General features: G+C 31.8%; 1 protein-coding gene across 6 annotated transcripts in view; it reads left to right on the forward strand.

Moving 5' to 3' along the window:
• The window catches only part of LOC106026840 (histone H1.8-like), a 123,401-nt gene that overhangs the window by 80,584 nt on the left and 28,355 nt on the right, over positions 1-14,462 (forward strand). For 4 of the 6 annotated variants that reach the window (XR_010045538.1, XR_010045537.1, XM_063243167.1 and 1 more), the window contains one exon: positions 13,655-13,796. The exons of 1 other annotated variant lie outside the window; for it this stretch is intronic. The gene's annotated coding sequence lies outside the window, so the exon portion shown is untranslated. Of the gene's footprint in view, positions 1-536; positions 969-13,654; positions 13,797-14,462 lie in introns of those variants that run through there. One more of the 6 variants, XR_010045540.1, reaches the window with a different exon arrangement.

Below are 14,462 nucleotides of genomic sequence, written 5' to 3' on the forward strand. Positions count from 1 at the left end.
CTTTGTAAGTGAATTGTTTCTTTATGTATGAACTTTTAATATTCCATTCCTGTGTTGAATTCCTGGAATCCTTACTGTTATACACCTTCGGGTAGATTTATATATATATATATATATATTGGGTAACTGGAGTTGTATGTGTCTCAGTTATCTGTTTGTAAAATTCTTTTTACATGCTCAACAAGTTTCTGCCATTACTTCTTTGGATACATTTTTATATTATTTGTGCTGTCTTCTGTTTTATCACTGACTCAGTCAATCTTAAGTTATTTTTCTTTGCATCATCTAGCAAATGTTGTATTGATATATTCACAGCCCTTTGCTATTTTTAAGAACCCTTTATTTCATGACCACGATATAATCCTGTATTCCAGATCTGATACTCTGTCCTGATAATGGTTCATTCTGCTACACATATTTCAATCCTGGATATCTGATTGAATCTGTTTCATGGATTACATTTTTTTCTTATGTTGGGATTTTATGGCTTGCTTCATTTTCCTAAGCTCCTCTATTTTTTTCTTTCTCTTTTCTAGATTCACTAATCATGAACTTTATTATGGTCATCATGTCTGAAGTGAAACTGAGTTATTCACCAGGCACAGCAGTTTGCAGCATCCATTGTTCCATTCTGCTGGTGTGTTTCTCTTTGGAGCTCTCTGTAGTCACCAGTAGTCAATGTACCTCTACAGGTTTGAGCCACCCCTCCCACACTACAGCTCAGAGAGAAAGTGCCACTCCTCACTTCCCATGTCTGCACTTGGTCCCTCTCCTTTCTCTCTCTGCGGGACCTAATTCTCACCTTAGATACTTGCTCAGTCCTGGGAAGCCACTTCTCTCTTCTTACCCTTGCACTCTTCTAGCATCTGGATTCCAAATATCAGAGAAGATGTGTCACCATCCTCCTGCCATCCCAGAAGGCCTCTTGCTTCTTTAATCCTATATTAAACTAAACTATAACACAACAATTCATAAACTACTTTCTTTGTTTTCAGAATAGTCAAATACTCACAGGTGCATTTATTTTAATATCTTATAGATTTGTGGATTTATCATCATTACTTTTGAAGCTTAAAGTTTGTAATATGTATATTAGTGATAAATGGTAGACTTTTTAAGTTCTTATCTATCAGCTGTGTGGTGGGGGTAATGCAAGAACAACTTTTATACAAAACATCAGAACATTTAGCACTCCTTTTAGTGGTTTATAACCCTGGTTTTAATGATCTTTGCAACATGCTGCAAACAAATTGATAGCACATTAACTTTAGTGTGGTAAGATAACTTCATTTGATAACAGACACAATGAGAACATACGTCATGGGAGACTTTCACTAAGTGAATATAAATAATTTTGAAAAATAGTATTATTTTCACAGAAATGTAGGATGATTTTATAGTGGCAAACTTATTTAACTTATTTCTGGTTTTCTTAGCCATTTACATACCATATAATAAGGTACACTTAAGTGCTAGTGTAACTCATAATTTTCATGGAATCACGTCATATATTTTTCATGCAACACAAGCAAATCTTTATTATCCAGTTTTTATTGATACCAATGCATTGCTTTTATAATACTACTTCTGTTCTAAATATATTTCTTTATAACAGTTAAAATGTGCTTTAAAATGTGGAATATCCATTTAGCTTTAATCTTTTTTTTAATTGAAAGTATGTGAAATATAAAATAACAAAATGGAATATATCTTTGAAATTGTCCTTTTTCTTTCTTAACATAAAAAGCACTCAAATGAAAACTATTGATTATCTAAATAGCTTTAAGAACATATTAAAACACAAAAATCTAGAGGAATATATAAATAATGACAACTATTTTGCAAAGTTGTAAATTTGATGGCAAGTATTAGATTTTATTGGGTAATTCTTTTTGAATGAATGGATAAAAGCATGCATATATTAAACATTTTAAGAACATTATTACAGAACTCTTTTGTATTATATATCTAATTCCTTAAAACTGTTGCAAATGTTTTCAAACATGCATTAGCACAATATGATTTAAAGTAACATAGGGTTATAAGTTTAAATATTTCTAAATTATTATATGTATGTCTAATTGTATAATTCTTATAAATAAAAACCAAAAACCAAACAAACATCTTTTGAGGAGAATACATCCAAGCTTCCTTCTTTCACTTTCTCTACCTTACTCGGCCTATTCTCTGTCTTATTTCTTCTCACCAGTCTGCCATCTCTTGTCTTTCACTGGAATGTGTGAAGCTTGTACTTTGTGTGTGAGCTTTCCCTAGTGCTCAGATATTCTCACTAGTCATACACCATGGATGGAACAGTTCTAGAGGTGAATCTACAGATCTCTCACTTCCACATAAAAACTTTCTTAGCCCTGCTATGCAAAATTAAGACTTGCTATTTCAACCACACATATTAAAGTGTCCGGTCTAGTTCTCCATATTACCTATTTTCCATTTAAATATTGAAAATTTTACCATGATATTTTTTCATACCATTTATTTTGCTTTTATGCATAGTGATATTTGCTTGTTATTCACCTTTATTGCTTATCTTTTTGTCTGATCTGAATGTAAGTCTGTAGAAGAAGGTTTAATATGAAACAGAATACCAGAAATATCAAATAAAGTATCTGTAACATAATGACACTCAGATAACTGTCAAGTGAATAACAATAAATCCAAGAGAAACATAAGTTACAGTTAAAGTTTATATTCAATAGTAAGTAATGAAGTAAGTCATTATAGACTAGGATTTTCTTATATTAAGGACCTGATGTGACTGAACTAAGCAGTATACCACATCAAACATCCTCACTAATACTGAATATATTTTCAGACTCAGATGAACATGCTTCCTGTGCATTCATTTTTAATGGCAGTAATATTATGAAAAATCTACATATTTGGAAAACTGTAGGTGCACAAGCCATCCATTTCAATGTATTTTGCGCTATCAGTTGAGCAACTAGATGTTTTCTTTCATCAAATAGAAGTTATCAAACACTTGAATCATGGATCAACAGATATTAAAATATCAACAGATACTTTCTGTGGAAACAATTCCATAGTTTATTTGGAGATGTCCAATCTATTTCAATTGTATTTATGGCAGATATGAAGAAAAATCTTTTTGATATACATTTCAAAAATACCATTCCTATATTATACTATAATATTCATATATTACTGTATTGATATGGTAGTGAAAAAAGAAATTTTTGAGCATAAGACTTAAAATAGTATGATGTAGTCAGAAATTTGTAAGCATTTTAATTGAATGAGTTCTGTTAGTATTTGCAATGCAAGATCAAGTGATTTATCTTTGTAGCAGATGCATCTTGAGTTTTTCAACATGAGAAGATGAGGAATGGATAGGCAGAGCTGATACAAATACAGTACTATTGACAAATTTTTTCATTTACACTGCATGTATTTATATCTGAGAGGTTTTATGGGTGCCTTTTTGCCAAATATGAACATGCTAATTAGAATTAAACTGTAAAGAACATTTTTTGAAAGGTAAATTCAATACATTTTATGTAAAATAAATTCTAATAAAAATATAAAAGGTCTGCTTATAATTGAAAAAAGTTACATGCCTGAAATTAACTGAATAAATTGATATCAAAATTAAGAAAACTGCTGATTTAAAAACTATCAGATGTAGAGCTATAAATACATATAGTTTATTATTTGCTTTACTGGGTGCTTCTCATGTGATTTAATGTATATTTAATTTGAAAAATTGACTTGATTAAGTGATATATTACAGTATTATGTTTATTTATTAACAGAAAATATGTTTACTATAAACTATTAGTTTCATTTCTAGGAATCAAATTGTTTTTTAAATTGCTTCTGTTTTGCTGTTTGTCATATCTGAAGCAATGTAATACATTTTTCATACATTATTTTTAATATTTTAGCCAATATATTGCAAATGAAATAGAGCATATTTCTGTAATTCTTAAATTATATAAAGAGAATATATATACTTTTAAGCTTCCCATTCATTGCTTATATAAATCCATTTTACATATATAATAAAACATTCCATTTAAAATAATTTTCTGATTAAGCCTGATATTATGAAACATGAGTGAAAAACAAAGAAAATTTACAATGTTGTATTAAGTGAAAGATATAAAAATGCTGATAAAAATATGGAGAAAAATGAATTTTTATTTGATGATTTTAATTAATATAGGTACTCAGGAAAATAGTAGAATGTTACCTAACAAAAAAAATTTTAATACTGGTACTACCATATGATCCACCATACTCATTCATGGGTACACATCCAATGGAAATGAAATCTTTAGAAACCTAAACTTTCATGCTTATTATAGCATTATTGATGAGTCAAAAAACACAGTCATATAGGCTGCCTATGAAACAGAGAAGAGATAAAGAAGTTGTGGTTAATATTGAAAGCAGAATTTTTCCACCACAGAAAGAATGCAATGCAGTCATTCACAGCAACGTGACAATTAGAGAAAATTAATTATCCTAAGTGAAATGTCAGTCAGAGTAAGACAATGTCTCATGTTCTTATTCATTTGTATAAGATAAAAATTCAGTGGAGTAGAAAATAAAGTGATAGTCATAAGGGACAAAAAGGTTAAGGGATGAGAACTACAGATAGATTAGATAATGCATGCCAAAATACAATTAAATATGAGCAACTAGTTCTGGTGTAGGATAACACACGGGATAACTTTAGGAGATAATTTATGCTTTACTTTTAAAAAACTGAATATGAGAGCCCAAAGTTTCCCAATACACATAAAATATAAATATGTTAGGAAATGACAATCCTTAGTGCCCTGAGTTTCATCATTACATATTTTACACATCAAATTATTTTATTCATAAAAATAGTTATGCTTCAATGGATTTCATTTATATGTATAAGCAGTATGTACCAATACAATAAAAATGAAAAAATTGAAAATTCAGAAAAATAAGATATAAAATTAATGTACATGGCAATAGGATTGCAAAAACAACTAATTAAAATGAACTCACTCCGTGAGTTAATGCCTGTAAACCAAGCAGTTGAGCAGGCTAAGACAGGCCTTTCATAGGTAACTCAGTGAGATTTTTATCTCAAAGTAAAAATGAATGCACAAAGCTAGGGTAGGGACATAGGTAACTGCAAATTCATTCTGACACACACAAACGTGTGCATGTGCACACACAAGCACAAACACCCTCCAAAGCATCAAGAATAAAGATACAAGACATAAGAAGCTAAAAAGAAACAATAGCACTACATTGCTCTTGAAAAGCAGTGCAAATAAGAAAACAGAGAAGTATCTTTATGTACTGAGAAATAAAGACAGTGAACGTTCCATTGTATTCAAAAACAGTGTTTTGTAAAAAATAGGTAAAATAAAAGCTTTTTGTGAAATAAAAAGCTGAAAAATTAGTCAATGAAATGAATTTAAATGAAAGATTTGCTGCTCACTGTGAAATGGAGAAAAATGAAATGGCTTGGAATATCCAAGAAATATAAAACAATTCATAAAGAAATAACAAGTATAATTAAATATCAGAGACTAAAACTTGAACAGAGAAGAAGGAATACTTGAAGTAACAATAAACAATTATTTTCAAAATCAATGTAAGAAAACAAACCATAAGTCTAATTAATTCAGAGTTGCAAAAAATAAATACCAAAAAAAGAATAGCAAAACATGTAATCAGGTCAATTTTAACTTCCTGGAGGGAGAGACACACACATACACACATGCACATCTCAAAAGAAATTAAACCAGATAAAAAACATTTCCACTAAGAAATAAAGAAAATACATCAAAACTTTTTACATTTAAGCACGCTAAAACATACATCAAAATTAGTAGTGCTAAAATAAAAAGATACATCAAAACAACACCCAGTATCCATCAAAGTTGTCTTTTGTCAGTAAGCAGATCTGACTTCTAAATACATTAAATTTTTCATAATAAAGAAAACTTCTGGTGAATGAATGTAAAATATGAATTTATTTTTAACTTTTATTGATCTAATAGATAATTATTTGAAATAAGAGCAAAAATGTATTTTGTGATATTAAATATGAAAAAGTCAAATCAATATATTGTAATGAATGAAAAACTATTATGTCTTCACTGGCAATGTAGCACTGTAGTACAAATTGGAAGAGGACTTAAGATTTCGGTCATAGACTTAATGTGCATTGTCCACACTAGGGCAAACATTAACACAAAATTTTAATAAAAATGTGTAAGGCTTGTACCCATATATTTGTCATATTAAAAGTTCCACTAAAATAAGGGAATCTAAAAGTACAGAAAATAAAAAGAAAATAAAAATCCTCAATAATAGAAAACAGACAGGGTAGCTTTTGCCTGCCTGGGTGTTGGTTTGTTTGAACAGTGTCACACTAAGTCATTCAGTTGCTCAGGCTGTGCCCTAGGTTGTGATCTCCTTGCTTAGCCTTCCAGTGTGTTGAGATTACAGGAAAACACCACCACAGTCAGGTAGATATAATAGATTTTACTCAGATAGGACCTATATTTGTAATCACTTGAAATATAATGTTCTAAACATACAAGTCAAAAACAGAGATTTTTAATTGGAGAAACATACCACCTAAAAGACAACTTAGATATCCAGACTCATGTAGATTAAAAATGAAGAGATAGTGATAATTGTTTCACTCAGACACTAAAGCAAACTACTCTGGCTACACTAATTTCACCTAAAGTAAATTTCAGGAGGAGAATAATTTTTAGATGTAAAAAGAGTCAAAAGATAACAATAAAAAGGATCAGTCTTTCAAGAAGACAGAGCAATCATGAGGTTATGTGCATCTCACAGAAACATGCCCAAGTATGAAGACAAAAAGCAATAAGACTGCCGGGAGAAATAAACAAATCTGAAGTTACAAGTGGAGGTGTCAACGGTTCTCATGCCATAATTGATAGACTCAGCAGGCAGAAAATCAATAAGAGTACAGTGACAGCAAATCTCGCCATTAAATCTACTGGATCTAATTGACACTTGTAGACTGGCTTATCCAACAGTAGCAGACGACACATTTGTCTCAAGTTCGCATAGAACATTTCCTAAGGGGGGAAAAAAACACTTCTGGACCACAAAATACACCTAAACTAATTTAAAAGAACAGAAATCTTATGAAGTGTCTTCTTGGAACACAATGATCTAAAACTAGAGATCAATAAAAGAAACATAACTGGAAAAATTAAAAATATTTGGATTAATCAGCATACTTTTCAGTAGACCAAGAGTAAGTGAAGTCTCCAGAGATAAAATTAGAGAACAAATTTAGTATATGGCAAATGTCTCTTTTTATTAGTTTTATAATTATTCCATAAACCCAAAATTATTTTTAAAATAAAAGTATTAATTAGTTGACGATATTACTTGGTGGTAGAGCTATTGCTTAACATGCATGGGTAAAATCACCAGAACTACCAAAAAGTACAAAAAAATGTTTTTAAAAGTAAATCTAGTCAATACAACAATAAAGTTGTAATAATATAATAAAGAATATTTTAAAAGGAATAGAGGAAAAATAAAAGGACAAATACAAAAAAACCAAAATAATAAAAAGTTACATTAATAGATAAATGAAAGCAAGCTGAAAGTTATAAGCAAGAATTTTTTAGAGTAACACAGAAAAAGTAGGATTCAGCTGTTTTTCCTGTCTCTCTCTTTTTTTACATTGCTATTCAAATCTATTAAGAATTCTCTTGTCTTAAAAAAAAATGAAAGAGAGAAAAAAAGAAAAAAGAAAAACAAATAGGAAAAGAAAAGAAATGAAACCAAAAGAAAAACCAACCAAGCCTAGGGTCTTGAAGTAGCTAATTAGGATTGTAACCACATAGTATCTGGTTGGTTCCTTTTTGATGAGTTGGTACAGGCTAGAGCTAAGTACAAAAGTTTATGAATGCTTTGAAAGAGTAACAAAGTGCAAAGAGGATGACTGCAGGAAGGTGCCCAGAGGAGACACCGAGCACTGACAGCTTCAAAGAGCCTCAGCCACCTGCACCTCCTGGAGACAGAGGTGGGTCTGGGCCTAGCTGTGCCATGGGGCAGCTGAGTGGAGAGGTGCTTGGGTCCCCTGCAGCAGAGTTCCATAGTGTGTTTGGTGTTCTTCTGCAAACTGAAATGAGGAGTCGATTTTTCTGGCTGAAATTTATACTGAAGACTGGTCCCAGACCTTGTTAACCTGGGACAGTGGGGTCCTCACAGCTCCCACAGGCAGCCAGCTCAGAATCCGGCCCGGGGACTTCTCACGCTCCAGGGGACGGCTGGGAGATTTGTCCCTCTGCAGCTCTGTTCGCCCCTCGCGGTAGCGGTGGGGTGTGCTTGGCTCCCGGGGGTGGCTGGGGTCTTCAGGTGGTGCTGGGCTGGAGGTCACAGGCTTGGTGATGTGCTCATTGTACGTTGGGGGGCCTCGCTTGTTGGGGCTGCTGCAGGAGGTGGAGGGGACCTGGTGGTGCTCAGTGCCGGTCTCCTTCACAAGGTTTCCTTTGCAGCAAATAACCCTTAATTTATCCTGGTATGAGGAGGCCAGGTAAATCGCTCCCGAGGAAATTGCAGGGCCCAGGTAGCTTGGGTTTGGGATTTCCAAATAGGCTCGGGCAGGAGTCCCCAGTGAGCAACGTGCCTGGATCTCAATGACAAGTGAGTTGAAGTGGGTCCTGTCTCTCTTTATTCCCTCTGTATATGTAATTAAAATTAAGTTAAAACCATAAACGTATCTAAATAACAATGGAGAAACAAAGCTAATACTAATCAATACCTAATAATACTGGCATATGAACATACAGCAACGCAGATTTGGAAAAAATAATGCTACTACAGATAAGGAAGGTTATTTCATAATTAAAAAGTTTTAATTTATAGATGGTACACGTAAACACAAAATAACTGCATCTGCTAACAAAGGTTCAAAACCAACAACAACATATGATAGTAATACAAGTGGAAAACATGGTGCCAGCCATACATTTCTTTCAAATGATAACAGAATAAATATACAATAATTTAGCTAGGAGTTAAAATTTTAAATAATATTATCAATTAATTTGACTAATTACAATTACATAAGTTTGATCAAAGTTAGAAGAAAACATTTTTAAGTTTACTCAAAAAGTTTGCAAGGGTAGATCATATTTTAGGTTGTGACACAATGCCCATAAATTATAAAGATATGTGAAACATGTAGATTGTCCTCTGATTAAAATCAAACAATAGTAGGAAGGAATATAAATCTGAGAACACAGCCTGGAATTTATTTCACTGTAGCATGCTCCACATAGTGCCTTTAACCACGGATTCAATCCCCAGCATGGCATAGAGAAAAAAGGAAAGAAAGTAAAATACCCACATACACGGAAAGCAATTAACAAAATTACAGTAACCATGATCAAAGCAATGAGAAAAGTTAAAAATGCAATTAAAAATTAGTTATAACTGGGTAAAATGAAAATAAAATGACCTAAACAATTGTTGTCATGCATTTGAGAAAATACTCATAGAAAACTGAATAGCAATTAATGTCCTTTTAGGAAATCTCCTATCATAGATGTAAACCTACTGCAAAAGAAACTTGAAACAGAAAAATCTAAATATATGTACACAGTAAAGAAATATTATAAAATAGTACATTAAAAGGAAAAAAACCAACAAAATCAACAGCTATTTCCTTGTATTGTAGTGTGTAGTTAGACCTCTATGCAGATTATTTTTCTTCAAAGGAGAAAACATAAATATGAGTAATACAAAGACAGTGTTATAGGTTGCATAAACAAAGATATAAATGAGAATTGTACAGCCAAGTTCATAGGAATATAATGAGTCTTGGTTACTTTAGAGGTTGAATGGGAGAACCACTTGAGCCCAGTGTTGGAATCCATGTTGCACAAAATAGTGAGATACCAATTTGAGGGAAAAATTTAGCAAAAAGAAAAAAAATCACATAAGAGATTGTTATGGACAGGCTTATGTCATTTAATTTGGTAACTCGGGTAGTGTGGACAACTTGAAGAACAAAAGTAAATTCACTCAAGGAAACAATAGTATCCTTGTATACTATTATCAACAAACAATAGTATCCTTGTATACTTATATCAAAGACTTTGAAATTCCATTTTAAAGCTTTCCCACAAACTAAACTCCTTACCGGTGAACTTCTTTGAAAATTTAGTACATATTTAAGGAAAAAGTAATACAAATTATAAACAAACAGTCTCAGAAAATTTAAGAGAAGTCACTTCCTACGTCAAGGTCCTGAGTTCAATCTCCAGAACAAAAAAACAAACAAACAAACAAACAAAAAAACCCCAATGAATAAGCACTAATTACTCTGCTTTGGTGCTTTCTGCTTGCTTATCACATATAAGCCTCAAATTGCCAAGGATCAGGGCCTGATACTTTGGAAATGATCCCAATCAGTGCTAGTTGATGTAAAAAAGATCTGTCTCAGAATCCTGGGTGTCACTTCAGTGTTTCTGTTTGTGATTGCACCTTAACTTACTGTGCCCATTATTTGAGATTCTTCTCAAAATCATTTACTTAACAAATGAGGAACATTTTATGACGAAAAGACTGTTATTAATTATTATGAGAGTATTCTTATTTTCCAACCAACAAAAGATAAATTTTTCTAATGTCATGTAGATTTTTTTCCTTAAAATCAAATAATTTATATCTTTTAGGCAAATTTTGTATCACATCTTATCTCAGAAAAAATGCTATAGATAGTATTTATTTCTTTTACTCCTTGCATAAATGTAAACTATTATGCACACATTGTAACATTCATATGTATTTTTGCCTAACTGAACATAACAAGTGTGATTTGCATTCCATATTTGTTTCTATTTTTACTCAAGCAAAATAAATTAATAGTTAAATTATCAAATAAACTTTTTCAGGATGATTAATGCTGCACTAAAAAGACTCAAAATACACATCTGAGTACGTTTCCCACTTTTCCATCCCTCAGAGAATCTTCAATTTATATTTTAGAATTAAACTTCCAACCAATTTGGCACAAATGGCAAATATGAGTAATATTTTTTCTTTATCTATATCTTTTATATTATCATCTATATCTACTCTTTTAAGAAGATTTATAATAAGCAACTCTTAACTATGCTGTTTTGCTTTTGCATAATGTTAGATGTGTTTTTCTAGTAATTCCCATCATCAAGTTGATAAATGGATCTATGCCTTAAAAGAAGTACAGTCATTGCTGTTGTACTGAGCACCAAACTTAAGAATGTTTGCTTCTCAAACTTGATGTCAGCAAATCCAAAAGAAATCTAAATTCCACATTACTAAATTGTAAGAGTCTACAGAAAAGCAATAGAATTGATACATCATATTCCAAAGGGAATAATGAATATATCATGTTAAGATAAGGAACTAAATACAATAGAACCATCATTCCAAAATAATAATGATCAAGCTGTGTTTGGCTGAATATAATTTTGCACTGTAAAAAGTTGAGAAAAAATAAAAATTGAGGAACAAATATGCATATGTATACATTTATCTATGTATACCTTGATGAGACAGTAACAGAAATATACACATGTGTATCTTGCTTTAAAATTTAGAACAACATATCCTAGTGGAAATTGGTGATGATGATGATGATAATGATTATACCCTTTGAGGATCCTATGGTCTTTTATCTGTCATCACTGACAATTTTTGTGACTTAATGTTATGTTATGGAATAGAATATGAGATCCTATGGAATATAGACTTTGGGTATCTAACATTGAATCTCATGTTTTCTACAGGGTGTCAGTGTAATCTAGAAATTGAAACAACAGAAAAAACTTACAAGTACTGCTATGATATTGACTTTGTGAGAAAATTTCTGAAAAAGTACTTTACACAGTTTGGTGTAATAAACACAAAAAGAAACTAATTGTTCAATAGCATTTTCCTCCTTGATATTTCCTTTTACATAAACAATGTATTACATTGAATCATTCTTGGTGGCAACTTTTTATATCTACACTATTAAATATTCTTTCCATTAGCACTGAAATTCTGGCATACTCAGCTCAAGCTTTTGTTTTATGATTAAAAATCTATCTTACTATCAGAAGTTACAGTCCCTAATTTTGGTATGCATTCTTTAGAAATTAAAGAATTATAAAAAGTCTCTTTTCTCCATACATCATAATGGATTGATAATGTTGGCACATAAATAAGCACACTGGAATACTTACTGTGGTTAAGAAAAGGTAGAGTTACGTTTCACAAATGATTTTGTGTTATATAATTGGAAAGTGGAATAATAGCCAGAACGAAGGAGAATGTAGTTATAATTGCAAGTAGTAGTTATGGACAATAATTACCTAGTGTGAAAGCTTTTCTTGTCTACATGCTAAAACAGCTTACAATTCCCTCTATTTTAATAAGTGTTTAATATTGGATTTTATATATATTTGGGATGAAAATTATAGTGAATTATTAATCACATTTGCTTTTGATTTCAAAACTGGAAAACCAAGTGGTTGTTGGGATGCAATATTTCATAAGGGCTTTCCTTCAGTCTTATTTTCTTGCTTTCTATTCTTTTAAACTCTTTCATTTTATTTTAAAGAGATTAAGACAAAACAGGACATAAAACTTTTATGCTCCATCCAGCTAGAATGAAGTCTCTTTTCACGTATTGTTATATTATTTCAGATTTTAGTTATAGGAAAGAAATCATTTTGTTCTTTCACTTTCTGTCTGATATTTAGAATTGAAAAGTTTGGGGGGAGGGAAGCAAGGGAGGGAAAAATTCTGCATTTTCCATCGATGTAGTTACTGGTAATATTATTTTTTGATTCTCAAAAAAATCCTCGGTTTTAGTGTTTTCTGGTTGTGGTGGTAAAAATGCTCTTCATTGACTAGTTTCAAGCTATCTACATGATTCTGAATTCAGTTAGAAGGAGCAAAACAAAGTTAATCTTGTAAGTCACTGCGACCAAGTTTCAGTACAAGACTTTGTGTGTGTGTGTGTGTGTGTGTGTGTGTGTGTGTTTCAAATATTGAAGAGAGAACAGAGGGAAATGTACAATGACTACCATTGTTGTGTAGGCCATGAAAGACATAAATACTAAAATTAATAAGTAGGTAAGTGAGTCAAAAACTTCCAGAGTACTAGAATTACTTAGAAAAAATAATATCATGGTGTAACATAAATTAGTTTGGGGGCTCTGATGGAGGAAATATTCTTTGGCTATTTTATTGGTAAAGTCTATTTTGTGAAAGTGCTATTTGGTTTTAAACTTATGTGATATCAGGAATATGCCATATAAAATATTCAGCTCAGCAGTATTAAAATAGCCTCGAGGTGACTGAGAGATGGAGAAAAGAAGCAAGGAGGGATGCAAAGCATGAGTTGAGAAATAGGACAGATTTCATGCAGCCCACTTCATGTATGATTATCAGTAAAATTTTAGGCCACAAGTCCACACTGTAGTAAGTGTTTACACATACCTCTAGTGTGACAGTTTTAGGGAAAGACTTTCAGAAAATTATGAGGGTTTCTGCATTTGGCATTGAGGGAAAAAATAACTTAGCATATGAGATTTTGTTCCCCCAAACTTTTAACATTATAAAGTTATATTAGGACATTTTTTGTTAGCTTTCTTTCAGCACCAAATGACAGCTTTCTGCCTGGCCCTCAGAGGAACATGGAGCATTCGAGGATAAGAAGGGAAGACATTAGAGCACAGGCAAAGAGATGATGATGCCACAGAAGAGATACAAGATGCACTTTTCAAAGAGTAGGTATCACAGCTATATTTTTATAAGAAACTTATAATTTAAAATGTTCTGAAGAAATCAGATTATGAGGTAAACATTAAAGCAAATTAATCAATTCACTGAGCTGACTGAATTTTTCTTCCCTGGACACTGAAAGGGAAATGCCTTTCTGAAGACTCAATCTAGGCCAAACATCAAAGAAAGTAAGAATTTATTTACAAATATTGAAAATGTATAAAATCTTCCAAAAAATAAAATATGGCTACTGGGAAATTGGTAAATTAGCTCAGGCTGTCTGCAGCAAAAGACAATGAAGTTGCCACTGAAGTACGTGTTCCTGGTCTTCTACTCGTGCTCCATAAAAATGTCTACAGGTGAAAAGTAGACTATGTACTTATTAACAAGCAGATATGCTTTTCTTAATCTCTTGCAGACTAAAACTTAAGAACTTCTAAAATAAGAGTAAAACTTATGACATAAATATCAAACATTTTCTCTATTGCTTTTACTTCCCTTGAAAAATCTTTGTATAATGCAGTATGAAAGATTAGACTGTCTGTAAAATGGGACTTTACAGTCAAGATATCCAATTAGGAGGGAGAGATCAAAATTAAACCACATAAAGGACGTATCGAGAAATGCTGTCTAACAAATGCTTGCTGATTGGCTCTGTATGAACTGTGCAA

The sequence above is a fragment of the Cavia porcellus genome, unplaced genomic scaffold (assembly GCF_034190915.1).
Source record: "Cavia porcellus strain 051 isolate PalLab524CR breed Dunkin Hartley unplaced genomic scaffold, mCavPor4.1 scaffold_34, whole genome shotgun sequence".
NCBI classification, from domain to species: Eukaryota; Metazoa; Chordata; class Mammalia; order Rodentia; family Caviidae; genus Cavia; species Cavia porcellus.